The sequence below is a fragment of the Dioscorea cayenensis genome, chromosome 9 (assembly GCF_009730915.1).
Source record: "Dioscorea cayenensis subsp. rotundata cultivar TDr96_F1 chromosome 9, TDr96_F1_v2_PseudoChromosome.rev07_lg8_w22 25.fasta, whole genome shotgun sequence".
Taxonomy (NCBI): domain Eukaryota; kingdom Viridiplantae; phylum Streptophyta; class Magnoliopsida; order Dioscoreales; family Dioscoreaceae; genus Dioscorea; species Dioscorea cayenensis.
Window position 1 is genome coordinate 17,542,794 of NC_052479.1, and position 27,260 is coordinate 17,570,053.

Below are 27,260 nucleotides of genomic sequence, written 5' to 3' on the forward strand. Positions count from 1 at the left end.
TTCTCTTGATTTTGATGATACTTTGTACTTTCTAGACACTACTGATGAGATTATTAATGAATACATGCAGGAAATGTTCAATCCGGATCCGTATGAAGGTTTGTTTGACCAAGAGGCGGATTATAAAGAAGTAATGATACTTGGTTCGACGGAAGAAGTACCATCTACCCAGGGGATCTTGAAGAAGGTCCTCCGAAAAATGAAGAGGCCTAGGAGACACCACTGGAAACACTCCAAGTCTGTTGGAGACGTACATGAACTGAAGAAGTTGGATGAATCATTGTTAGGTGGTCCGAAGCCTGATAATTCACCTTCTACCCTCAAGAGACTTTGCATATCATGCTTTTAAGCCATAGGTAAGAGGGCAACTTTATTTCATGAACCCCCGTGAGGTAAGACAAGGTATGTCAAGCTTTGTGACGTTAAACAAGCACTTCTTGGGAGGCAACCCAAGTGTTTGCTGTTTTCTTATCTTCTAGTTTAGTTTGTTTCCATGAATAAATTGTTAAGTGTTGGTGTCTTGATTTTTAGATGCTTGTGCTGAGATTTCCTTGTGAACTTTGAATGTTAATCGTTTGTTTTCATGTGGAATTGACAAAGTTATGTCGTTTGAGTTTTATTCCATGTTTTTTGCTGGTAAAACTTGTATACTAGGGCAGGCTCTGAGTGTGTAAACATGTTCAGAAACTTTTTGTAGAGCCTGCAGGTTTTTCCAAGGCATCTAGTGAAGACGCACGGGTGTGTGGAATTTCCGCACGCATGTGGATTTGTATTGCGAGCTCATCCAGAGAAGGTACAGGGGCGTGCGGCTACCCCTGTGAACGACCATGCAACTTTCACAAGCCCGTGGGTAATTTCCGCATGGGCGTGTAAATTCCTGCAGAGTTGGGCGAATTATCCCGAGAGCACACAGGGTCATGGACTCGCTCCTGTGGGCGACCTTGTGAACCACACACGGGCATGGGTAATTTCTACACGCCCGTCCGAAATTCTGCAGAGGAGTTCTCTCCATCCCGACAAAACACAGGGGCGTGTGGCTGCCCCTGTGAGTTGGGCATGTGAATGTCCATGCCCGTGCGGAATTTCAGCATGGGCTTGTAGAACACTTGGCATTTTTCTCGGATGTCCAGGGAAGCCAAAGGGGAATGCGGCTGCCCCTATGGATCGGGCGCACGGGCGTGAGTATTTTCCGCATGCCCGTGCGCGAGTGTTCAGAGTCAGTGAGAGTTTTTTCCTGAGAGCGCACAGGGACGTGTGTACGTCCCCCGTGGCTCTCTTTGTAATGAGGCGCACGGGCGGGCAATTTCCACACGCCCGCGTGGATGCACTGTAATGCCAAGGGGCGCGAGTTCTTTTTAAAGAAGACTAGTTTCTCTCCATCTTCACGTCCTTTATTCATCTGAAAACATTCTCACATCATTCTTTGACTTTATAGCGCAGATTTGGTACGATTTTTTTGGGAGGTTTTTCCGGCGGTTCTTCATTTTTCTCATCCCATCTCATCGGTAAGCCCTATTTATCATTTTCTTTGCCAATTCATGGTTTCCATCGATTAATTTAGTGAAAAATGATTCGTCTCTTCAATTCGAAAGATTATTTGTGTTTTAGAATAAAGTAGAAGTGATTTCACGGTGGTGCGTTATTGGATTTTTAAGGCGAGGCCGTGCGGGTTTCACGCCCCATGGATCCACACGGGCGTGTGGAAATTTCACACCCGACCATGTGGATTTCGCAGACATTGGCTAATCAACCCTGTTTGATCGATTGTATTTTTAAATTTTGCGGACTATGGCACCTCGGTCAAAGAAGCAAACGGATAACCGGCTGCGTGAGTCATCTTCCGATTCTGAAAGCATGAGTTTTACTATTCCCCGAGCACCAGTTCGTTTTCAGAGGTTGTCGAGAGTTCGGTTTGGACAAACTCGATTCCTAGATACGAGCATACTGAGAGATCTACAACAGGGAGATGAGTTTTGCGAGACGAGGTCAAGGATCTCGATGTCGAGAGGGTGGTTGGAGGCGGTTATTGACAATTAAAGAGCCGATCATCCGAGAGCTCGTGACCGGAGGTATTATCATCATTTGAGTTTGATAGATCCCTACGTGAGCTTCCACGGTGTTGACACTATTCAGCTTCGAGTATTTGGACACCACCATAGTTTGAGCATCACTCAGTTTTCTGTTTTGCTCGGCTTGTATGAGGAGGCATTCACAGATACGGAGGAGTACGCCGCCGATCTACCCGATTATCCTGGAGCCTTGACACCGCAAAAAGCTTACAGAATGGTATGTGGTCGAGGGTCGAGACGAGCCGGGGTGTCCAAGGCCACGTGCCTTTCCCGACCGCACTACTGAATATTTACATGCCATCATGAGTAGGTCGGGTGAATGGCCGTGGTGATAGCAATGGTGTTCCGAGCCGACGGGGAACTTCCCGTACTAGTACTCGATGGTGCGACATGCATCGATTCACTTAGGACACATCATGGCGAGTACATCAGACATCAGGGGCATTATGCTAGACTGGGAGCGATTTTCTCCGGCCCTTTCATCACGAGATTAGTATTGGGCATGGGTCTCTTGGACGCAATTCACGGGGCCGAGAAGGCGAGTATACCCGCCTCCCCGAGCCTAGAGACGACGAGGTTGATGGGCATGGTCCGAGGGGTTCGGACAGGGGTTTTTGCTTTAGTGCTACCAGCTCCGAGATAGCCAAGGATGAGGGTGATGAAGCTGGGGCACCTCGGCCCGCCCCTGAGCCTTAGCCGACACCGATGGAGACCGAGGCACCTCCAGTGGCAGATGAAGCACCCCCTGTGCGTATGTTTTCACCATCTCGAGCTCATGATCGCTTTGAGAGGCTCAAGAGCGCTTTGGGGGTGATACGGATAGAGGTCGTTGAGGTCAGAGCAGAGATTTTAGAGATCAGGGCAGCACAGGCTATTTAGTACCCAGAGTTCATGGCACGTTTTGATGTATTACAGCAGATCTTAGAGCGAGACGTTGCCTCCTCATTTGTCTTGTGATCAAGGACCTCTCAGCCCCCCTCGGCATATCCTACACCTCCATCCCTTACCCCAGCATCGGTGGACCCACCATATGCGTCTTCACCAGCAGCACCAGAGCCTGAGGGCGATACCGACACTTGACTTTACTTTATTTTACCTTTATGCACTTTATTTTTAGACTTGTTCACTCAAAAAGGATTCTCCTTCTGAGTTTATTTTCATTTTGCATCTCGAGTTGAATTCCTTACTTTATCTTTTATATACTCGGGTTGATTTTCTCTTTATTGAGCTTCACTAAACCCCCTCATGTACGTGTGCAGATGGTCTTGTCATCTTGGGAATTGAGACTTTGTCATGGGCACTGCCAAGGTTCTTCGCCACTTGCCCGTGTAAGCTTCACAACCCGTCGGAACATTACTCCCAAGGACTTAGCTCCATCAAACGTGACACTAGGAGTCAGGGGAGTATTATTTTGATTGCTTCTCCCACATATATTCTTCATTAATATATATATATATATATATTTTTGAGTGAGCTTGAATATGTACATTGAGGACAATGTACAACTTAAGTGTTGGGGGAGTTTCATAGTGCACACACATCCTTTTTATTGTTTTTTTGATTGATATACATGCTCACATAGCCAATGGCGGTTCACCTTAGTTACAATGATTGTATTCTTGAGTTTAGGAGAAATTTTAACATTGAATGTTTTCATGCTCTAGTTCTTGCTTGAATTTCTAGGAATTTTTACCGATTTACACTCGATGCACTACTCACTCTTTAAACTCTATTGGAAACTCATGTTCAATGTTAAAGAGACTAGTTATAGTTGTTTCTTGTGTTAAATTCCATAAAATAGAAAATGAAAAGAAAGAACAAACTAGTTTTTATTGTTTAGTTGTGCTTGTTGGGTGGAAAGAGCTACCACCTATGAAGTCATGAAGCTACTCTCATAAGTCGGATACTAGCTATGCCCTAATGAGAGAAAGAGCTATCTCATAGGGATGAGTGAATGCTACCACTCCGTAGAAAGAGCTACCACCTCGAAAGTGTGAAAGCCACCTTAGCGGCCGCTTTTGGAAAGGGCTACCTTAGAGGATGTGTGAAGCTACTACCATCTTTGAAATTATTGTCACTTTTGTAGATAAATAAGTCCCTTGTACTTAGAACTTTGAGGAGTATACCTTGGGTTGATTTGAGTGAGTTCACACACGTACACAATTTCTGGTTTGTTGTCCTTTTTTATTCAAGTTTTTAGCTAGAGCTTTGATTTTTTGTATTTAAAGTTGAAATTTCCCTTACTTGTAGAATGCTCTCTCTGTACACTTTGGTGAACCTAAGGCCAAGCACTTCCAATATTTCCTTCATCTATGCACGGAATGTTTAATTTTTGCTTGAGGACAAGCGTAAGCTTAAGTGTGGAGGAGTTTGATAAGTGCTTGTGTGATATTAATGCTGAAGCATTCTTTCCTTATGTTGAGCATTACTCTTCTAGGGTTTTAAACTAATATGTGTGTTTTTATGTTATTTTTGTGTAGGTAGGGTTGTGAGGCTGAGTATGAAGGAAAAGAAGCCAATGTGGATCATAATGCACCGATTTTTGGAGGAAATCTTGCTAAGGTTCAAACGCGAAGACATAGGGTCCCAGTGCGAGATGCTAGAGTGTGTGCCAACCTCCTCGTATTTGAGTGAGCACAACCATTTGGAGGAGCACATGGGCAGTCCCCACTCAAGCATTCGACTTATGCACATATAACAAGATCTCCACCAACTTGTCCGTCATTAAAGAAGCAAGTGATCCACGGCGTGAGCGTGTGCCCGCTTTTGCGTTACCCGATGAAAGCATGGATTCGGGAAGCTATTCGGTGGATACTCGTAGCAAAAACACTATATCAAAAGTCATCATGAGCAGACTGCTCACGACGGCCGAGAAAACGAGAATTCGAGAGAATCCACACGAGGCGTGTGAAAATTATACACGGCGTGTGGAAATTCAACATGGGCGTGTGAAAAATCCACGAGGCCCATGTGATCGCTCGATTCCACCCTATTTAAAAGCCGATTAAGCCCGATTCCAGCCCTATACCGGACGAGGGAATCCTTGGATGACGAGTAGAGAACTTTGCACAAGACCATCGATACGACCATCAAGGGGGTTTCTCTGTGGATTCATTACTTTTACATTCTATTTCTTTGTTTGTACTTAGCTCCATGGAGAGCTAAACCCCTAGTGGGTACTTTGATATTTGTGAACCCTAGGATGTATTCATTTCATTGAATCTCTTTATTATGTTTTCAATTAATTGATGTTTATTGTGAGTTCCAACCTTGAATGCTTGATTGTATGAACATTTCCCCATATCATGACACTAGGGTTGAGAGTTCTTGTTGGTAACCTTGTGAGTGAGTGACACACCAAGAGCGTTAGACAAAGCTAGGTTGGAAAGGATTGAGAGGGTGAGTCGAGAGAGTGCAGGAGCGTCCCCTTTCCCCTCCGACGTGATAGATTCTACCTCTGTTCCTCGAGTTCTTTGTGGCCATAATAGAGTGAATGGTCTAAGGGATGACCCTCCGCTGGGGCTTAGTTGCACATGAAATGGAGTGAAGCGTTGAGGTGATCTTAGTATCTAGGGCTTAATCGTGGTTAGGGACCTTCCACCTGGACCAAAAGGTTAGGTTTATAATTAAGAAAAGATTTATCACTTGGAATCCCTAGAGCTCTCTGTAACTCTATTCGAGTGCGAGATTGAGAGGTTATCTAATCTCTCCTCCGGGACATGTATAGAGTTAGGCATAGTTGACCTTAGATTTGGGACTATGTAATTAAGGATTTCCACGACTCACCATTGCATCGATTAGGAAGCATAATAGAGGGTTCTTGCACTTGAAACAATTATCCTAGGCGGAGCATTATCCGAGTACTCCATCTTTATCGATTGCCTTACCTCCTCCTTTACTCGTGCTTTCTTACTTGTTGCTTTTACTTTTGAGATTTGAATCATTGTCACACTTATCACTATTGATCTTTCATATAGCTAAGAAGTTTATTAAGTGTTTTAATTCCCTACGCCGTGTAGATTCGATACCCGCTCATCTGTGATTATTACTTCGACAAACCCGTGCACTTGCGGGATATACGCAAGGGGACCTTGTCAACGACGAGTGTCAAATTCCAGAGTTCGACAAATTCGATGGGACTGGGGATCCAGAGCAGCACCTAAACTATTTCACAGGTGTGACAGCTCATAATGAAATATTGTTATTTCATTCAACATTTCCCTCTATCTCTAACCGGGCCTGCCTTAAATTGGTACAACGGTCTTCCCAATGCGGATACACAAGATTGGATTAGATGCATCTGCATCAAAAATTTGGAGACTCTCGATGAGCCGGACATAGTTATGTGCGCAATGGTTGGAACTACAGTGTTGCTCGATGAAGACCCACCCCATATTGGTACACCAACCTTCTTATCCACGGAACTATGAATGATGTCTTTTCAAGATAGATATGAGAAAACCGAATTTCAATTAGATGATAGTACCGGTGATGGCAAAGGACACTTGCAGCGTTTTGTTTGCCAATGTGGGATAACATAGTTAAGGAATCCATGATTACTGGTAAAATTTCCCATGACACTAGAAGGCAAAGAGGCTGAGTGGTACCAAAAAATTCCCCTCAAATCCGTGTGGACTTTGAAGCAAATGGCCGAAATGTTCATAGCTCAGTTCGCTGATAGATGTCTGGAGTCTACTGCCTTACAATCACTAGATATAAGCAGAAAAGAAGTCAGTACTCCCCCTTGAAATATAACCAAAGATCGAAGAAGTTGACAAGTACGGGTTTCTATAAACACTATAAACAAAAAGGCCCTTCAAAGTCAAAGACAAAGGAACTGCTACCAGCGCTATGGTCTACCTCTTATAAGATAAGAAGAATTAGGTTTATGCTTTCCAGCCAGAAGTTGAACCCGAAGTCTTAAATGAAGCCGATCAAATCAATCTTCGGTCTGGATGCAACTTGCCTACGAGGACGGTACCCCAGCCTCATCAGACGGAAAGACAAGCACCATCCGACCAATACGTAACTTAAGTCAGGGGATAACATCACAGTCAAGGTAGACGTGGTCCAAAGGATCCTGGCGAGTATACGACGTGCTTCGACTGTACCCTGAAGCTAGGAATGTTAGATATGAATGATAACGAATGTTATTTCCTTTTTCTTGATTAAAAAAATTGTGTAGGTATAAGAATGTGTGATCTCCTTCATGTCCGGATCAAGCATGACCGTATTCTCGGGACTCGAAACCATCTTATATTAACTCACAAAAATCGAGGGGCATGGACTGGTTTACATATGCCAAGGTGTTACTGATGACATCACCGAAAAAAAGAAAAATATTATAATATAACAAATCCCTTGTAAGGGGGTCATTTTTTTACCTAACTATTTAGCTTTCCGGGCCCGGGGATAAGCTTTTAGCGAACTAGCCCTTCTCTCTACCTGCCTTTCTTTTTGTTTAGAATCTCTTCTCCGGATCAAAGGAGCCAAGCTAGGGCGAGAAGGAATATTGAATGAAATAAAAAGTAGTAAAAAAAATTCCTATGTAAAGGTCAAGCCCAGTCCCCCTTCTGTCGGTCCAGGCAAGTGAGTTTGAAAAGTAGGTTCTTTTGAATCCAATCAGCAAGCTCGTTCGCTCTCCTTTCCGGACAATTAGTTTAAGAGCCCTTCCTTACACATACACAAGTGAGAGCTAGCCAGCAGGATAAATAGAAAGGACTAGAACAGAGTGCTTTCTCGGCTTGATTTGAGTGCTTCCCCGTCGAGTTAGGAGTGACAAGTCTGTCTATTGTCAGGGTGAGATATAGTAGAAGTTGGACTTTCTTCCCATATTCAATATTCGCGATTTAGCGATCTCTTACTGTAAGGAGGAGCTACCCTTTCCTTTCTTATAAGCTCTTTGTGCAAGAATACCTTGCTCTATAGAAGTGGTATCGCAATCGCAGTCCAGTCCAATGGGATAGATAGATGGCACATTGACAAAGGGTGGAAGGGCTAAATATTCACATGGGAAGGGCCTTCGATGTCGTGTAAAGCCAGTGCTAGACAAAAAGTGCTTATAGATAAGTGCTTCCATGGCGGTCTAGGCAAGCAGTTCCTTTGAAAGCTAGGTTACGAGCCCCTTACTCTGCAAGTTAGCTTCCTTCAAGCCATCGAGTTGGGGAAAGCTTAGGAAGGTAGGGATATTAGGCGATCAGGTAAGCAAGAAGGGAAACAAGCAGTTCCTGTCAATGCGAATAAGCAAGCAAGTTATCCTTCAGGCAATTTCAAGGCAAGCCTGTTAGAGATGTTTATAGATGTATAGTTATCAAAAAGATAGTTCGAAAGCCTTAAGAAACTTCGTATCAGTAGTCCTTGGTTAATAAGTATAAGTATAGTATAAGCGAGCCTTCCCTTAAAAGTCTTTCCTGGATCCATAGGCATTAATATAAAATATACCGATACTAGCCTTATCTGACCAATAAGAGTGCTGTCCTAAAGTGGCTACCGTTTATCCCATTCCTAGCCTATCTAAGTGGCTGCTTTCAAGTCAAAAGAAAAGCAAACCTTGCTGCCAACTAGTAAATCCAGTGGTTTGATTGAAGGTACCATCCATAGGGATTTCCCTTAACAACCTCATCAACCAATCATGAACTGGTCGAAGAAGCCGCTGATTTACATAGTTCCCAATGGCGAATATACGTCTCTTGCCTGCCCCTTCAACAGAGCACGCAAGTCGGCCAACAACCGGAGGGACCTCGAGGGCCTGAGGGGCGGGTAGGTATACATCAATCCTCCTCTCAACCCACTCCAAAGATCTTTCAGACCAATAACGGCCATTCGGATCAAAGGCATATCTAATGCAAGGATACCATAATGCGCCCTGCGACCACTGCTCCCCACGAGCATGGACAAACTGCATAAGGAACTGAAACCCGGAGAGCTCATAGCACAGGGAAGTGTGGACGGATTTCAAAGCCCGCCCTAGCAACCGGGGATCGCCTTCGTTTTCTCAATTGCAGAGTCATCTGGTGTGTTGGTAAGGCCTTCCAGGTCGGCTCCCATGTCATCCCTGGAATCCAGGTATGTACCGCAAAATGAGTGATTTCATAACAGTTTTAATGTCACCCATTAGCGATACACACTGGTCGATATCATCAACCGGAGTGGTGATAGACTTGAAATTTTGTCAACTTTCTTAGCAAGACAGATAACTTTAGCTAATGACAAATAGCACTAAACAAGCATGTCTGATCGGTCGTCCCTTCTGTAGATAGCTAATCTATGGTCTGAGACTCGTCGATGTTTATTGATACACGAGTTAAACGCCTGCGGAAATTCCATCGCCAACGGGGACATAGACGCCCAACAATCATACCAGTAAGAACAAACTCTCCCATTGCCTACTTTGATCCAAGTGTTCCTGAAAAAGACCTCCTTCGCAGCCTCTCCAAAACTGTGAACACCTTTTCGGATCAGCCCTTGAGGTATCCCAGAAAGGCCATCTAGAGTAGTATTTAGTAGTGAGGACACTCATACAAGGCAGCTGGGGCTTGGAGCAAAGTCTTTCCCACCATTTGCTTAGCAGACTAATGTTGAACACCTCCATGTTAATAACCCCTAGACCTTTAAATTGTTTCGGCCTACACACCCTACCCCAATTCATAGGATTCAACCCGCTTACATCTCCAGATAAATCTGCTCCTTACTCTGTCCAAGTCTTGAACCAACCACTTTGGAAGTTTGAAGAAAGCCATGAAATGAATAGCTAGGGATGAGAGCACTGAATTAGTGACAATCATCGGCTTTGATCATGCAACTAGGCATTTGATTAGGGCATTGCACAATGATTCGAACAGTTTGTCGCATCTCTTGGATACGGATACAGTAATGATCATAGCGATCTCCTCTAGTATCTACTGGTATGTCAGGATCCAATTGGTTATGAACATTGTAAGGTGCTGCTCTTCACGAATCCCAGCATACCCCAGGTTGGGATGGGTAGACCCACCACTTCACTTTCACTTAGGCCCGAGCCAAGTTAGTGGGGGGACCCTGTCGGGCGCCTTCCCCCCAAAAAAATAAACTGTATGTGGGAGTTTCCCTTCATAGGGCTCGAATCATTCTCAGATGCCACGAGAGGCATCTTTTCCCGTTGGGCCATGCAAATGAGCACCGACCACAACAGCAGGGAACTATAACAAATAGAGTCAGACACAGAGCATTATCTTTGTTTTTTCTTATGATGGTTGAGGAGTTTCTTTCTCTGAGGTTGTGGGACGCTCGTGGAGTTCGTTCCTTCCGTACCACCACTGGTCGTTCTTGGGTAGATCCCACTCCTAAATATAAGAGAGGGATAGGGGAAAGGAGGTCGGGCCACTCATATAAATAGTAAATAGGGTTATAGAAAGAGAACCCTGCCACCTATTTTCATTCGACGTTCCGGGTGCCCGATTCGAGCGACGAATTCGGTGACCTGATCTGTTTTGATTCAGGAGAAAGTCCAGTCAGCCACTGATAAGTGCTTGAGTAGATATATTTTTTTATATGTTTTACATGCATTGAGCATCATTTTTACTGTGGTTTATGTCTCATATTGTGTATTTGGTGTTCTTTTTATGCATATAGGTTGTGAATGCCTTGAAAAAGTAAAAAGGGAAGCAAAGATAGGCTATAAAGACACAATGTTGGGAGTTCTTGTTCAATTCAAGGACCAAGACACGAGAGCGAGTTCATAAACATGGAGATGTGTGGCAACTTCCAAGAAGATTCAAGTCAATTCACTATTTGGAACGGCACAAATACAGCCACATCTTCATATTTCTTCTCTTTGTGAAGATTGCAAGACCTCTCAAAGATAAGTCGATAAAGAAAAGTTTTTATAGCCTACCACATGGGACGTGTGCCCGGACATGTGGCCTTAAGAGAAGAGTGTTCGGATCACGTTTTGTGAAAAGTATTGCAGTAATTTCACCGTAGCAATCACTGTAGCAAAAATTCTCGTTCATGCTGCGCGTGGAAATTCCAGCGCCCGCGTGAAAGTCTCTGCAGCCCAGCGGCGCATGGAAAAATCCACACGGGCGCGTGAGGGGCACATGACGACGCGATCTAAGGCCTATAAATAGCCGTTTTGCCCTATTATTCCTCATCTTTTTGTGCGGCTCTTGAGGGGTGAGACAGCTAGGGTTTGGAGAGAAGGTCTTTGCGGCTTTGGAGGCGCTTCGTCACCAACTTTGATCGATTCCTCCTCCATCATAGCATCAAGGAAGCCACCGGTGAACCTAGCTTCGGAGTGGGTCTTCCAAGACGTCGAAGCTCTCCATCAAGGCCATCGGTTCATATATAAGGGGTTTATTTCTATGGTTTTAATGTACTTTCATTACTTGATGGTGTGTTTTTGTATGTTGCTCCATGGAGAGCTAAAACTCTAGAGGGTATTTGGACTTGTGAACCCTAGGATTCTCATCTTTTGTGGATTTGCTTAGTGTTTCTATTTAATCCGAGTTTGATTAAGTTTTAATCTTGTATTCTCATTGCTTGCTTGTTTAATTAATCCTTGTGGTTGATTGGATTTGCATGATTTGTTACTTTGATGTAGAGAGGTCTCCATTAGAATTAGAACTTCAAGGTTAAAGAGGGTTGAGAGGTTGAGTCATGAGATAGTGGAGTGTCCCTCTCCCTTTCGATTGAGTGTATTCTATCTCCGTTCCTTAAGCTCTAAGCAACCATATTTGGTGTGAGGTGTGAGATTGAGAGATTTCTCCACCGAGACCTTGTAGGGGGTTAGGATCCTTCGCCGGGAATTAGGGTTGGATCAATCTTTAGGAATCGGATACAACTCTTGGAATCCCTAGAGTGCTTTGCAGTCATATGTGGTGTGAGGTGTTGAGATTGAGCGATTTCTCCACGGGACCTCGTGAGGGGACTAGTATTGGTGATCGGGAGGCCGGATCCGATTATATTTGGATTTCCACGACTTAACTTACTCATCATAGAAACATTTTTGCTTATTCGGTAACTAATACTGAATCCTTGGGGGAGCATTGCCCGAATACCCCACTTTTTACTCGATTGAGATCTCCATCCATTTTACCCTTGTGTATTTGTCTCCGGTATTCATTTCTTCGCACATTAGATCACCACACCTTTCCATTCATCATTAGGTTAGAAAGCGAGAAGAAGTTAGTATTAGTAGCCCCTGCTCCTCGTGGATTCGACTACCCACTCACCGAGGTAATTATTACTTCGACACCTGTGCACTTGCGGTTTACAAGCATATTCGGACACGTGTCAGCCACCTTTTCAGTGCATGTCATGTGACCTACAGCTCGGCATCCGATCACAGAAATCTCATCCCCTTAACTTAAGGCAGGGAACCGAGTCGAGGCTTATATATAAGTAGGTGTCAAATTTGTCTTCAGGTTAGGAACACAAGGCACGAGAATTGCCTTTAATCAAACTCTTAAACAAAGCGCTACTTCCTTGCAATGACTGCCGACGTAAAAAAACCACACTAGGAGTAGTAGCAAACTAAAAACAATTGTAGCAGTGAAAGGAGAAAGAGATGGCAGCTCGAGCCAGGAGTCAAACTCGAGAAGAATGGTGGGCATGAATGGAGTTTTGAGTTCCTTCTTTTGGGCCTAATTCTTCCATTTAACAGCAAAGAGAAGAGAAGATGCAAGCAAGGGATGATATCTCTACTATAGAGTGGTATAATATATGTCATGAAAAAAAGACCTATAGTGAGTGGGTATTGAAGTAATAAATAAAGCAGCATACAGAAATACATACCCCAAAATGGATTATTGAATGTGACTATGCATTCCATACCTTTTTCCTTCCAGTATTTGTTGGTACCCAGAGAATCTTGGGTCCATTCTCCTTTCGTACCACCGTCACTGTCTGTCGAACAATTAATTTAGGAATTACTCGGTACCAGATATAGTGATTTTCTTAGGCTGGAGATCCAGACACCAGAGATCCGTCAGTGGGTATTGCATCACATTTGTTGATTCATTGATCTCTTGGAAGAGTTCAAAAGCAAGATACCCTGACTCGCTGTAGTGTAACTGAACTTTCAAACCTTTTTTCAAGGATTCTTTAGAGACAGTCCATTAAGCATACTGCGGTCACTACGATGGTCACAAGCTCTCACTGAAAGGATCGGAACACACAACAGTAGGCCCAGGCTTAGGGCGCATGATCCCATTGACTACTAATGCTCATCTCGATAAGAAGACTAGACTCCGCTGGGGTACGGCAGCTGATAGCTAACTTAGCCTGATAAATAAGCAGAGAAATGGAATTGACAAAAGGACCCTCCCTTCAATTGGGATAGATCTCTCTATTTATAGTATGAATTACAGTTATCAAGGATCCTAAAGAATCGGCATGCGTGAAACAAACTCCACGCCATGCACTCCACCCACTAACAGAACCTGACATGGTCACTGTGATCCTAAAGAACCGGTCACCATGATTACAAACGCACAAACAGTTATAAATTCTAAGAGCCCCCTCAATCATAAGCTAATCAGATTGAGATTGTTACAGATGTGGTTGAATGGAGCCTTTGACAATACTTAAGTGAAAATGTCTGCGAGTTGATCTTTGGAGGAGATGAACCGAACTTCCATGGCCTTGCGTGCAACCTATTCTTGAACAAAGTGAAAATCGACTTCAATGTGTTTTGTACAAGAATGAAACATCGGGTTTGCAGAAAGGTAAGTTGTGCCAAGATTATCACACCACAGAACGTGCTGAACTCTGAAAGATTCTAAGCTCCTTTAGTAGCGACTGTATCCAGATTACCTCTACTGTCAGATTTGCAATTGCCTTGTACTCAGCTTCAGTGCTCGATCTTGACACTGTTTGTTGCTTTCGTGAACTCCATGACACCAAGTTGGATCCCAGCAAGATGACAAATCCACTAGTTGATCTTTTATCGTCAGGGCACCCTGCCCAATCGGCATCAGAAAAGGTATGAAGGGTGTCTGTTGTTGATGTTTGAAATTTCAGGCCTTGATCAGCTGTGCCTTTCACAAACCTCAGAATCCTCTTTACTACTGCCGAATGAGCATCTGTTGGTGCTTGAATATACTGGCAAACCTGGTTTACAGCAAAGGACAGATCAAGTCTAGTTATTGTCAAATACTGTAATCCCCCGACAATACTTCTGTACTGAAATTGTTCATCATTACTCAGGCTAGTTCCTTGGTCTCTACTGAGCTTTTCACTAGATGCCATGGGTGTAGAGATGGATTTACAATTGTCCATTTTGGCTCTCTTCAATAGATCTTGTGCATATCTACTTTGTGACAGTGTCACATCACCTTTGTCATGCTTGACGTGTATTGCCAAGAAATACTGAAGTGTGCCTAGATCTTTGACTGCAAACTCTTTTGTGAGCTCATGAATGAACTTGTCAGTTGCTACAGATGATGAGCTCACAATGATTATGTCATCCACATAGATTAGTATATACATTGTTAGCCCATTATGATTGAATATGAACAATGAAACATTTGCTTTAGAGCTACTGAACCTTAACTCTTGTAGCTTCCCTGTCAACCGAGAGTGCCAAGCACGTGGGGCTTGTTTAAGTCTATATAGTGCTTTATTCAATCGACATATATAATCAGGTAGAACATGATTATATTCATAACCTGGTGGTTGGCGCATATACACTGTTTCTTTAAGCACTCCATGCAGGAACGTATTCTGAACATCTATTTGTCTCATTTTCCAACCCTTGGACACAACTAGTGAAATGAGTACTCTGATGGTTGTAGGATTCACTACAGGGCTATAGGTATCAAAGTAATCTATACCAAACATTTGCTTGAAACCTTTTGCAACCAGTCGAGCTTTGTGTCTGTCCACAATTCGATCTGCTTTTCTTTTCAGCTTGAAGATCCACTTAAAGTCAATGATATTGGTACCCTTGCTGGGAGGCATAAGAGTCCAGGTCTGATTCTTGATCAATGAAGTATATTCAATGTCCATGGCTTTCTTTCATTCACTGTGCTTTAATGCTTCCAAATGAGAGGAAGGTTCTGCCTGTGTTGACGGCAATTGATTTGTGATCACTATAGCAGTATATCTGATAGTCCCATCCTTGTACTCTTTTGGGCTTCACAATGTTGTCTTTGAGCCTTGTACGCATAGGATGACATGATTGACTAGATGCCAGTTGTTCAGTATCAGCAGCAGCTTGTTCTGCAGCAACAGCAGGCTGATCAACTTTATTTCTTGCAAAAGTAAAACTACTACCACCAAGTGAAGTGTCAGCAGTTTTAGTATGCCTATTGTCAGTATTAGATCCACCTACATCTAGACTACTAGTAGTTGCAGCTGGGTTGTTAGCTGAAGGAGATGTTGGAGGAGTTTGGCTGTTGGTTTCAGTCAAGTATTCTTCTGTGTAGTGTGATAGTAGTGTGTAGGATGGCAGGACTGTAGGATGATAGTGTGACAATGGGACTTGAGTAGTCTCTATAGGTGAGATAGCAAAGGGAAAATTGTCCTCATCAAACACTACATCTCGGGAAACGTAAATCCTACCAGTTTGCCGATCAAAACATTTATACCCCTTATGATTTCGACTGTAACCTAAAAAGACACATTGTCTTGACCTGAAATCAAGTTTTCTTGAGTTATAAGCCCTAAGATTAGGCCAGCAAGCGCAACCAAAAACCTTTAGGGATGTGTAATCTGGTCTTTTCCCAACTAGACGATGGAGAGGAGTATCATAGTTGATGACACGGTTAGGCATTCTATTGATCAAGAAGCAAGCAGAATGAAAGGCTTCATCCCAGATTCAGACAGGTGTTAGTGACTGGGCTAGGAGAGAAATCCCTGTCTCTACAATGTGTCCGAGCTTTCTTTCTACTAGGCCATTACTGTTGGTGTGTGTGTGGGCACGAGAGAAGATATTTGACTCCAAGCGATTTGAAATATTTGTGCAACTCTGTGGTATTCACCACCCTAGTCTGATTGCATAGACTGAATTTTTGTACCTAGTAAGCGGTCAACATGATCTCTGAAAGCGAAGAAAGATAAACTCAACATCGGACTTTTTGTTTAAGGAAATAAATCCATATAAATCTGCTGTAATCATCAATAAAACTAACATAGTATTTGAAGCCATTGAGCGGAGATGCGGATCTGGATCCCAAACATCTGTATGAACTAATTCTAAAGGACTGGAAGTTAAGTGTAAAGAAGGTGAAAAGGACAAATGATGAGCTTTAGCCAGTTGACATGTGTCACAAATAGAATGCTCTTTACTTGGAGCTACATTAAGATTATTTTTTTCCCTAAGATTCGATGGACGATTGGCAGAGACCGGTGTCACGACCGACGGTGCCACAACTCCCGAGTGACCTTGGCAGTGAGGAAGGCGTGGCTGAGACGATTAGTTGGCAAGAAGTAGAGCCCATTCTCACATCTGTCTCTGAGCAGAGTGGCCTTCGTTGCTTGGTCCTTAACAAGACGAAATGAGGATGAAATTCCATGAATGCATTATTATCACTAGTAATCTTGTGAGCAGGATAAAAAGGTACCCGGTTGATTTTAGGTACATGTAGGGACATTATTTAGGGGCTAGAGATCTACTAGTAGCAGAAATAGATAAATTTCCTACATGGGCAATAGACAAACCTGCACCATTGGTGGCTTGCACATTGTTATTACCGTTGTAGCGCTCCTTGGTGGTCAGGCGCTCTAGATCATAAGTGATGTGATCAGTGGGGCCCGTGTCTGCATACCAGTTTCAATCAGTGGCGTAAGAGTTGGTGACCACCAGATCCGCCTTGAGCTGGCCTGGAATTGTTACGGCCACCGTGGGATCTGCCACAGCCTCCATTGCCACGACCACGACCACGGCCATTTCTGCCGCCACCATGACCCTAGTTCCTGCTTACTTGATTAACAGAGAAAACTTGATCGTTAGAGTTGTTGTGCTTTCGAGTCCCAGCTCAAAAGGCGAGCATATGCGGGTAGAGCGTCGCGAGCGGAGACATTGTCGGTGCGTGTGGTGATGCTGGTCACCAATGCATCATACTCAGATCCAAGACCTCGCAGCAGGTACGAGATCAACTCTTCATTATCATCGGCTTGCCGACGGCTGCAAGGGTGTCGGCGAGATTCTTGATCTTGCGGTAGTACTCGGTGACACTGAGATCTTTCTTCTATAGTGTTGCTAACTGCATCCGGATCTGCATGATCCGTGCCTTGGAGCTCGATGCGTACTCCTTCTCAATGGTGAGCCACAGACAGACGCCGCGTCGCGCAGTAGATGGCGTGCATAAGAAATTCCTCGGTAATAGAGGAGAGAATGGTGTCGAGCACCACGGTGATCCTCTCTGGAACCGAGCATGTACTCTGGATGCTACGGGTCGGGAGCTTTGCGATGGTGCCTTCGACGTAGCCTGTAAACCCTTGACTCCAGAGATAGGGTAGAAGCTGTGCACTCCACACCAGATAGTTCTCCCTTGACAACTTCACATTGATGATGTGGCTAAAGGCTGGCGTAGGAATGATGCCAGCTTGGATGAAGGTCGTACCTCCGATAAGGGATCCAGAGTTGCCGGTAGTGGAGACATTCTCGGTCTGGGTCATGGCGGAAAGAAAAAGCGTGGATTAGATCGTGGCTCGATACCATGATAAATAAGTAGAGAAATGGAATGGACAAAAGGACCATCCCTTCAATTGGGATAGATCTCTCTATTTATAGTATGAATTGCAGTTATCAAGGATCCTGAAGAATCGGCATGCGTGAAACAAACTCCACGCCATGCACTCCATCCACTATCGAAACCTGACATGGTCACTGTGATCATAAAGAACCAGTCACCACGATTACAAACGCACAAACAGTTACAAATTCTAACATAGCCTTCTCGGCTAGTCTCCCCTGCATTGATCCATTATGTTAGCCTGGGCATGCTTCAATCACTTCCGTGCTCCTAGTTGGCCATTGAGGAACGTGATGCCCAATCAAAGGCCAGTTTGTTTATCATATTCTAGTACTAGGTCTGGTATCCTTCTTCGCTAGTCTAGGCTCAGGCTATTCAATGGCTTTGTAGGCACTGCCCTTTTACCCGATAACGAACCTTGCACCTTCAAACTTCGATAAAGCCGAAGATGCTATCTAAGTCCTTCCCATTAAGATTACCATGCAAGACTGGAACACCATCGGGCATTGGATATTCTTTCATTAAGAAGGGATATAGAGAGTTCACGTCGTAATAGAATAGGTTTGAACCTATGGGCTTGAATGCGTTCGTATTACCACCGTAGTAGCCAAGCCTTATAAAGTTGTCTTCATTTTGGTTGGGGATATGGATTGGCCAATTGTATTCATCATAATATTTCATATGATAGATGCTTAGAGAAAGGTATGAAAGTGTTAACTTGCTTACTATGTCAATACTGTAATGCTCCCAATATATACCTTGACATTTTCACATTACACCACCAAGTAGAATGATATCCTGCTTCATATAGCTTAACAAACGGTCTTTCCGACTAAAGCAGTTTGTCAAACTCAGCGATTTATGATCTATACGACCTTTCTCACCTAGCTTAGGACGAGATTCACGACTAGGGAGCTCCGTTTTCTAGGGAGAAGATTCAAGGAATCTCGGAACCGGAATAACAACTTCTTACCCCGAATAGAGCGGTTACTTCATAAAGATTATTGTTCCTCCTCAATGGCTTCACTTTGTAGTTTTCTTGATTACATGCCGGTGCCTTAGCAAAAATGATACCATCGAATCTACGAAGTTGTGAAAGTAAATAGTTAAAGTTTTCTTTTCTTTTTCTAGCTATCATGGCCAGCCCTTAATACTAAGTCATAAAGAACCTTAGTACTTCTTTCTTCAAAAGAATCCAAGATTAAAGATCAATCCTCACTAAAGTAGCTTTCAACCATAAGATCCTCAATCTTCTCATTAGGACGAACCATCAAGAGACCGGCAGCATAAGGCTTATGAAACCCATCAATCAATAGTGTCTCAATATCACCTACCATGAATGCTCTAAGTTTTCTGTTAAATTCTTTGAGTGATGTGATATGCCTTGGGGGGCTGCTGCGCAACACATTTTTTATCTTCCTTGTGTCTTGCTCCTATACAGGTAATTCTTCTTCGGTGATTGAAGAAAGAAATCTAAATCTCTTATCTTCAGATAAGGCCGACCTATCCATCTTTTTACAATCCATATATGCTCGGATCGAGATTCAAACAACAACATCCCCATCGTATATTTCAGCGTATTTCTTTATATTTTTTTTATATGACCATAGACCTTACTCATTGGAATAAGTTCATTATTAAGATTACTTAAGGGTATAGCCGGGCCCATCGTAAATGTGAATTCCTCCCAGAAGACCGCATAATGGTTATGGAAATCATTAACTTTCCGTAACCAGATAAGGATGAATAATCAAACTGGTTTAAGAGATCCATGGTAGCAAGACTGAGGAGCTCGTCCTCCCCAATAAAAGGTTAAGGTTTGGTGAAGTTATGTGTAGCAATTATTAAACCAGGATACGGCTCTTTCAGTTCAGTTCCTTCAATCTTTTGATACAAGCGATTCAATACATGTTCCCTCAATAACGCTCATGTTGTTGTGTTGCCTGTTAAATAATTCATTATCATCATCTTAAATAGTGTACATAGTATGAGGGGTTTCCCCCTAAAACACCTTTCCTAAAAAGCATGCCACTTATACTCATGATTTCGCCAAAAATCCCCCTCCCCCATCTACGACGTTGGTTTTGGATACTATATCAATATATAAGTCGTAATTATGCGCTATAGCGATGATCTTTTTTTCCCAAGTTGCCTTCATATTCTTGCTTAGATTCTCAGGTACACTAGCCATTAACTTAGATTTGAGTTTTTTTGGGTAGATTATATTATCATTGGCATACCTCTTCGTTTGATAATATTCTAAATTGGAACTACTAACGTTGTATGGTTTAATGAGATTAAGATAGATGAACTCACTAATGATAGAAAGCGGGTGGCCCATCTCACAAAATGCCTCGCTATACATCTTAAATATTGTATTGCTATTCAAAAATAGTTGTTATAAAAATTATTGTGAGCGAGTGTATATTTCTCCTCCCATATTTAGCATCGGCTAACTCCGTGCCAGCGTACCGCGGTAAGAGCAGAGGATGCTAGCGTTATCCGGAATGATTGGGCGTAAAGCGTCTATAGGTGGCTTTTCAAGTCCGCCATCAAATCCCAGGGCTCAACCCTGGACATGCAGTGGAAACTACCAAGCTGGAGTATGGTAGGGGCAGAGGGAATTTCCGGTGGAGAGGTGAAATATGTAGAGATCGGAAAGAACACCAACAGCGAAAGCACTCTGCTGGGCCGACACTAACACTGAGATACGAAAGCTAGGGAAGCAATTGGGATTAGATACCCTAGTAGTCCTAGCCGTAAATGATGGATACTAGGCGCTGTGCATATCGACACTCTTGCTAACTGACTGGGGAGTACGTTCGCAACAATGAAACTCAAAGGAACTGACTGACACTCTTGCTAACTTAAAGCTACCTTAAAAAAAGAAGAAACTTCTTCTACCAAGACTAGAAATCAAGCTAGAAATATTCTTTATAACATCTTGTGAGAGAAAAGAAGGCAAAAGAGACTTACCCACCATAGAAAGGGAAGGAAAAAGAGAATGAATGACCTATGGAACAAAGGGAAGGCAAGAGCTATTATAGCTACTACTACTATGACTTTAAAGGAATGTCTATGAGTCAAATATTTTTCGAGAGACCCCTTTTGATATCATCCTACTCGAGCTTGCTAATCGATCGCATCAGTCCATTAAGTGGATTAACCCTCGACTTGTGACATTAGTGGCTTGTCACACTACCCTCCTCTCAATGAAGCTCTTAGACAAAGAAGGAAGCTACTACAATGACAGCTACTACTCCTAGTAATACTCATAGACTAACTGATCTTAGGACATCTTTCTTTACTTTCTTTACTCACTCTTCTCTTTTTGATCCATCACTGCCACTCTTTCATCGCAAGCGAAGCGGTCTTCAATTTCACTCACTTACCTGTCTTTCTTTACCCTATAACAATCCACATAGTTGCAAGGGAAACTAAACGCTTCAATTGGGCTATGTTCTAATACTATTTCCAACATATTATCGAACAAGGTTGAATGCCGTCGGGATCGGGGCTCAGCAAAAAAACTACTACTATTCTACTCTATCCATTTGTTGGTACAACTCATGTCTCTTAGAAAGTTGTAAAAGAATATATAAAAAAATGTCTTATTTATGTAATAAACAAAAGAAAGATCAGATGATGGGGGAGACTCTCTCATAAGTGAGTACTAGGGGCACAATCCTTAGCTATCAATGGGCTACCCGCTTCTTAACCTTCGCTCCCTTCGCACTCGTTCTTTCGGTTTGCCCTTCTTATTCATGATTATCTTTCGTCACTTTGGGGTCAAACCGGACGGCTTGGGGCCTTAGGGGTGCTCGGGCCACATTCGTGTCCCATCTCGGATGATTGGTAAGTTAGACCCTAAAGCTCTTGAGTGCATTTTTTTGTGCTATTCGCACACTCTAAGGGCTATGTTTTTTTATACTTGAGGATGGAGGAGGTGAATTGGCAGAGGTTGAGTCCCATGATGTAGAATTCTTTTAATATGATTTTTGTACAAAGCTAAGGCACGGATCACCGAGGAACTCGAGGAGTTACCCGATTCTCATGATGGTACTCCTATGGTTGTTGATGATAGTGGGAGTATACAGGGGAATCGAATCACTTGGAAAAGTGTGCACATGGTCGAATCCTTAATAGATTCTTTGATATTGAGGGAAGAACTAATGCCTTCCTTTCGGTGGATGTCGATGAACCCGGATCCCTATCGAGAGGTGTTGGAATCGCCTAACTCGCTTTCGATGGTTGGCGGCTTTTGCAAGATGAGACTCTATCTCGCGTGGTGAAGCTACCACTACCAAGAATGATTTAAGATAATGTATCTACCAACAAAAGAAAAAAATTGATTTCTTTTGCTCCCCTCTCCGCGCGTGCGAGAATCGGGAAAAAGCATTATTCCGAGTAAGTATTGTGTCAGTCTAGTATAGGACTGAGGTGGAGGGCCGGATAGGGAAGAAGTTCACGAATGAAGATTTTTCTAGGAAGGAGAGTCCTTTCTTTAGGGCATTCAAAAGTCGCCAAGGGAGTATATGTAGTTTATTTTATGGCTTCTTTAGATTGATTTGTAAAAACAATGGAGTCTGTATTCCAGCACTAACTAAGTGGTACGGTCTTCAACAGACAATTGAGATTCAGAGACATCTCCAAAGGTATCCTCGGACTATATCAAAAGGCCTAAATCACTAAAGTCTTAGAGAGGTATGGTATATAGCACAGCAAACCCAGTGTGGCAACTATACATAAGGGAGTGATATAGAGAAGGATCAGATTGAGGGCATTCCATATGCTTCTACTGTTGGAAGCTTGATGTATGCCCAGACGTGTACACAGCCAGACATTGCCTATGTTGTGGGTTTACTAGGTAGATACAAAAGTAACCCAGGCATGGAGCATTCGAAATTAGTCATGAGATATCTTCAGGGGACCAAAGACTACATGATCACATAACGGTGATCCGATATACTGGAGATCGTCGGATATTCAGACTCCGATTACGCTGGGTGCCTGGACACCAGGAAATCGATATTAGGATACGTCTTCCTGCTTGCCAGCAGTGCCATTTCGTGAGTCTGGGTCAATCTTGATCCCATTCCCGGATCACACGGGGCGGGGATAGAACATGTTTTGTTTCAGCAAGAGGACATATTATAGTTTTAAAAGCTAGGTCTATAGTATAGATGCTTGGCTTGCTTTCCCGACTATAGCCCTACAACTATGAAAAATACGAGCATCCCTTAAACAAAAAGGCCAAATGAGGATTGTTATACTTTATACTATACAAAAGCCCTAAACTGAAGTAGGTGACTAGCAACACGAACCATAACCTAGGAATCATTGGGGTTAAAAACAATTGCTAGAACATGAACTATTAGTGCCTCAAGCGTATATTGACCAAACTCAGAAAGCAATTCCATATCATTAGCTTTAAGCCCCCATTTCCTAAGATAGTCCCTAGCACATTCTACTTCCTTCCCAATTAAAAGTTTGATAATGTTTTTAGTACTACTATAGATCGATTCCTCATCAAAGTTCATAGTTTTATCCTCAATAGTAATTTTGAGATCATGTAATTCGTCTTCAGTTAATTTACCTTTTTTTGCTTTCTAAAAGGGAAAACACTTCTTCTTTGTACAAAGGCGAGAATTAGATGCTTTATAGTTTGTTCCGCTTTGTGGTTCTTTTTTGCTCAAATAATATTGGTAAAACTCCTCCCAAAACCTTATTAATTTGTTTTTATCTTCATCTTTTGATGGCAAATCACTCAATGAGTTGGTGACCCATGTATTGTTGGATACCATAGAAAAGAACCTTATATTTAAGTGTTTGTTCATTTGTGATTTATTAAAATAGTTATTGTGATTTTCTTCCTGCGCTAACTTATTTGACCGTAGCGTATCTATAGTTATTCTCCTACATAGGGTCTCTTCTTATATTAGCGCAGTCGTCCCTACCTGTGGACATCAGATTAGAATTTTACAGCTATACAATTGCTATGAGAGGCCCTCGGCACCACACGATCCGAGGACATACACCAAGAGAAGCGCATTGGATAGAGGTGTCTATCCTTCGGGATTTTTCCTAATGGTGCCACTACCCGGTGAAAAATTCTAAGAGCTGATCGACCCTCTAGTAAAAAAACTAGAGACGACCTCAAGTATAAGTGATCACACTTTTTACTCTAAAGGGGCACTTTTAGAGGAGGGACTTTCCTTTTTAGGTATAAATGATCACACTTTTTACTCTAAAGGGGTACTTTTTTTCCTTCCCGCGTTTAGAAGCCGATTGGATCTGATCCGAGTATCCACTTGAAGGAATCATGGGGTGACTGCTGCTCCACCTTCCCAAGTAGTAGAGTTGCAAGAGGCTAGAGAGCTATGAGATCAATTTTCTTCTGATAGATGATTCAAAAGAGTACGGGAGAATGGAGCATGCTTGCCTTGCAACTACTGTACCAAAAGAAAAGGACATGGGACAAGAAGAAGCCCTCTTTGAAAGTCGCGAATCCCTTCCTTTTGAAATTGAAAGTGGATCCTCCTCTTCCGTTATGCCGAACTGAGATCCCGTCTTGTGGACCTGACCTTCAAGCAATCTTGTCTTTCCCGCAGCTCAGCTGGTGACCCTCGAGGAGATAGGACAGCAAGAGAGAAGGACATTGGGCGATCCACAACCCTACTTAAGATTGGTTGACATTAACATATGGGGCATGTTATACTGTTAAATAACAAGCCTTCTCTTATCTATATCTAGATAGAAAGAGTTAATTTAATACGTGTGCTTGGGAGTCCTTGAAAATTGAATAAACCAAGATCTTACCATGACTGTAATTTTAGAGAGACATGAAATTACAAGCCTATAGGGTCTCTTCTGCAACTAGATAACCAGTACTGAAAATCGTTTTTACGTTGGATGGTTTGGTGTTTTGATGATCCCTACCTTATTTTATTGATCGCACCTTCTGTATTTATTATAGCCTTCATCACTGCTCCTCTAGTAGATATTGATGGTATTCTTGAACCTCTTTCTGGGTCTCTACTTTATGGAAACAATATTATCTCTGGTGCCATTATTCCTACTTCTGCAGCTATAGGTTTGCATTTTTATCCGATATGGGAAGCAGCATCTGTTGATGAGTGGTTATACAATGGCGGTCCTTATGAATTAATTGTTCTACACTTCTTACTTGGTGTAGCTTGTTATATGGGTCGTGAGTGGGAACTTAGTTTCCGTTTGGGTATGCGTCCTTGGATTGCTGTTGCATATTCAGCTCCTGTTGCAGCTGCTACTGCTGTTTTCTTGATCTATCCTATTGGTCAAGGAAGTTTTTCTGATGGTATGCCTTTAGGAATTTCTGGTACTTTTAACTTTATGATTGTATTCCAGGCAGAACACAATATCCTTATGCACCCATTTCACATGTTAGGCGTAGCTGGTGTATTCGGCGGCTCCCTATTTAGTGCTATGCATGGTTCTTTGGTAACCTCTAGTTTGATCAGGGAAACCACTGAAAACGAGTCTGCTAATGAAGGTTACAAATTCGGTCAAGAGGGAGAAACTTATAATATCGTAGCTGCTCATGGTTATTTTGGTCGATTGATCTTCCAATATGCTAGTTTCAACAATTCTCGTTCTTTACATTTCTTCTTGGCTGCTTGGCCTGTAGTAGGTATTTGGTTTACTGCTTTGGGTATTAGTACTATGGCTTTTAACCATTTAGGTTGAAATTTAATATACATCCATGTCTTTCTTGTTCCACTAGCAAGGCAAGGACAAAATTCTCACATGTCTATTTCGTTATTACAACCTTCTTTCTTTATATCAAAGACAAGAAGCTACGCGAAAATCATTTTTGGATCTCGGTTATTATTAACAGCCATGGCTATTTATTCAAGTCTTCGGGTAGCACCACCAAAGCGCTAGCAGATTTCCTTACCGCACATCCGTTCCGGATTCTAATTTGAATGATGATCTCCCGGATGAACCAGTCTTCCACATTTTTACTTTTCCCGGACATCCCCGTGATAGATGGGAAATGTACTTCGACGGTGCAACGCGTACCAATTCCAATGAGGAGTTTACTTCTGGGGTCGGTATTATTATATTCATAACCCCGGAAGGGCACATGATACCACACTCCTTCTCATTAACTGAGTCGTGCTCCAACAACGTAGCCGAATATAAGGCGTTATGGGTATGGAGATGGCTCACGAAATCGAAATCGATCATCTTGAGGTTTGCGGTCATCGTAACCCAGATGAACGGCAAGTATGCAGTTAAGAAACAAATATCCTCCCCTACCATAACTCGTCGCCTCGCAAGGAACTTCAGATATTTTCAACATCGAACATATTCCTCGCGGACGAAAATGCCCGAGCAGATGCATTAGCAGGCCTAGCAGCCTCAATGTCCCTCCCAGACGGAGAAAGCCTGAACGTGGTACTTTGTGAAAGAAAGATTCTGCCACCACTAAACACGCACCGCAGCACCAAGTTTGGACAAATCGATTGACGGTGAATGAGGTTGTAGTTGGTGATTAGTGTGATTCATTCATCGACTACATCCTATTTTTGTTTTGATCCAACCTGAAGATCCAAAAGAAAGAGAAAGTGTCCGACGAAGGGCCCCTAGGTTTCATTACGATGTTAAGACAAAGACATTGTATAGGAAATCTTATGACGGCATCATGTTTATCAGACAAAGAAGCTGAACAAGTTCTACACGATATGCATAGCGGTACTTGTGGAGCCCATCAACCCGGTCCAAAGTTGCACTTTAGTATTAAACGAATGGGTTACTACTTACTGGACTGGCCAACTATGATAAGGGATGCAATGGAGTTTAGTTCGCAAGACGCTGTCAAGCTTGCCAATTTCATACTAACTTCATCCACCAAGCACCTGAACCGCTACACCCAACGGTAGCATTAAAGCCTTTGTCTTTTGCCTGGTATATAATAATGCTATCCCTAATTAATAAGAGTTTTCCATTCTTTTTTTTCTCTTGGTATCCACTATCGTGACTCCTAGGGCCCTGAGCTTGTTGAGCCCTTCCTGCGTGGAATCTTGGTAGCCTCCAACTCCTCATAGTATCCAAAACATTGGTAAAAACAGCAGACCCAGCGGGTGGAGTCGTTAGCGCAACGAGCCAATAGCGAGTGGAGTGCATAAGCCCCGATAAGCTATAAGGGAAGGGCGAGCCAGCTTTGAACAGCCAGCCTTCAATCCACAATTGAGTGTCTCAATTTTCAATAGCAAGACTGATTTAACAGCTGCAAGATCAGAAATAAGCCATCCAACTTGTCTTATGACCAAGAGCTAACTGAAATCCCCTAACCTAAGGAAAGCCCCTGTGCGATTTCTCAATCTTCCTCCTGCCCCGGCAGGTCCTGGGTTCCCCCTTTAAGATAAGAGCCATCGGAGCAACATCCAGCTGGGGACCACTGGAGTTTTCTTTCTGGTCTTCCAGACTTGCTTTCATCAACGATGTTGGTGTTGGGGCGAAGGGGAATGCT

The 27,260-nt window shown here is 42.9% G+C and overlaps 1 pseudogene; it reads left to right on the forward strand.

The window, feature by feature from the left end:
* Positions 1 to 24,566: 24,566 nt before the first annotated feature.
* On the forward strand, positions 24,567 to 25,471 carry LOC120268546 (annotated as a pseudogene).
* The last annotated feature ends 1,789 nt before the right edge of the window (positions 25,472 to 27,260 follow it).